Raw genomic sequence first — 2,325 nt, forward strand, 5'->3', positions numbered from 1 at the left:
TTAACGGGCTGTGTTCGGGTTGACCCATATTTTAATATGGGTGCGTTAACTGACCCAAAACTTGTGTTATTTCAGAATGGTGAAAATATGGCTTCAAATTATGATTTCAGAAAGTGTATTGGATTGAAAGTAAAACCACAGAAGGGTGACGGGCTTTTGTTTTATTCGTTGTTCCCGAATGGTACTATTGACCCGGTAAGTTCATTTCTCGTTATTAGGAGTTCTAATTGTTTTCTTTTTACGGGCTTAATAATTAAGTGCGGTTTGATAAAGTTTAATGGCTCTTGATTGCAGACATCTCTTCATGGGAGCTGCCCTGTAATCAAAGGCCAGAAATGGGTGGCGACAAAATGGATTCGGAATGAGGAAGATTTTGATTAATATTTTCTCCTTTCCGTTCGTTGGATGTGTCACCATATTGTAGTATCTGGAATCGCGTATAGTTGTTAAAGTTTATATATTTTTAGTTTTAACTGGTTAAGCTTAATTTGTTAAGGAACTATGGTAAATCTCAATACAAATTAATCAAAGAAGAAAAAAAGTTAAAACTTTACCCCCTTGATTAGCCACTTTGACCACTCTTCAAAATCATTTATTATTCTCTTAAACAAGCAAAATCGAACTAATCTCAGCTTGAATTTTATCCGAATAAATCAAATTAAAGAAGTTTTTGGTGGTTGTCTAAATAGACACTTGTTCAAACTCTTTTTAAGTTTTTGGGTTTGTAAGCAACCATATGCATGCCTTTTCAAGCAATCACAATAATCTCACGTCAACTGCCACACCAAATTTTTACCCATCCTTCAAACATATCCATTTTTTTCCTCTCCAATGCTACGTTCGCTTTCAAACATCCTTTTTTAAATTCAGTTGGAATTATTTTGGTTTGTTAAAGTGCGGGACATGACTACATTGACATGTCCAGTTTCCATTCTAGAATTACTTGTATAATAAATAACGTTGTTATGTCTCCCGGAACTTGAACACGAAAAGCTTTCAAGATTTAGTAAAAGAAAATTAGAGGTGCAAACTTGTGCATATGGTCATCATTTATATTTTGAAAGCTTTTCGTGTTCAAGCGTGAATTCAAGTGAAGTTTGAGTAAACAACGCTACCAACAACGAGTTAGAAGCGACCAGTGTTTTAAAAACCGGTACGTACCGGGCGGTTAAACCGGATTTTCGTAAGGTCACCGGTATTTAGAGTCCGGTATTTTTGGATAGTTTGCTAGAACATCGTACCGCCGTTTTTTTTTTTTCAAAAAAACCGGTTTTAAATCCAAAATATTTTTGATATATTTTGCGGCCCATATTTTTAAAAATGACTTTTAACATAGCGAATAAAGTTGAAACGAGTAAACACGATAACGACGATTAGTTAATCAACCAATTTTTGTATCATGCAAATCCATGTTGGTTTATTTACATCTTTTGTAATCCACTAATTTCGTATACAAAGTATATAAACTTTATATCTGACTTGACTATTGTTCATGTGTGATATTTAGTTCAAGTGTGATGTTTATTAATGCACTTTTGGGTTACTTTTTGAGTTGAAAGTGTATTTATATGAAATTACAAGGTAAATTATTTAACCCGGTTGAACCTCCCGATAAATTTAGGTTCAACCGGTTGTACCATTTTTAAACCAAATCCGGTACGAGTAAAATACCGGTTTTTAAAACATTGGAAGCGACTACTACATTACACAGGGGAAAATTCCGAAAATAGGTATTTATGAAAAGAAAATTCTAGATTTAGGTATGATTTTTAAACAATTCCCAAAATAGGTATTATAAACTAGTCGTGACGAGTAGATTGTTTTAGTACACGAGTAGTTTCTGAATCCAATCAAAACATGACGCGTGGCAATAAACTAACCATGACGAGTAACTTCCCTAACCATCTACTCGTCACGACTAAAGTAGTTGCATGCATCGTAAACAACAACCACGAGTACTGCATACATGTTTAAGTCGTGACGAGTAGATTAAAACTTTTCGAGACACGAGTAGTTTACTAAACTAACCACAACGAGTTGTTTTGTTACCAAATTCATCGAACCGGTTAGTTTACAAAAAACTAACTGGACCGATTACTTTGAAATCTCAAATACCATGTACGAGTAGTTCTTCCATAAACATATACGATACGAGTATTTTGTTAACAATTAACCCGTCGCGACTAGTTTGACCTTATAATTTACTCATGACTACTATTTTAGCGTTAATACTATTTAATTAGAAAATATTCTAAAAAATTACTCGCCATTATACAATTAATTAAATCCTACTCGTCGCGGTGCGTTTATTTGGATACTACTCTG

General features: G+C 33.9%; 1 long non-coding RNA gene across 1 annotated transcript; it reads left to right on the forward strand.

The window, feature by feature from the left end:
- On the forward strand, positions 1-445 carry LOC143608994 (uncharacterized). Its single transcript, XR_013149361.1, has 2 exons — positions 1-195; positions 295-445. It is a non-coding gene; the product is annotated as an uncharacterized LOC143608994 (long non-coding RNA).
- Positions 446-2,325: the final 1,880 nt, after the last annotated feature.

The sequence above is a fragment of the Bidens hawaiensis genome, unplaced genomic scaffold, assembly GCF_021521415.1.
Source record: "Bidens hawaiensis isolate Kalapana, Puna unplaced genomic scaffold, B.hawaiensis_p1.1 tig00002181_1, whole genome shotgun sequence".
Classification (NCBI taxonomy): Eukaryota; Viridiplantae; Streptophyta; class Magnoliopsida; order Asterales; family Asteraceae; genus Bidens; species Bidens hawaiensis.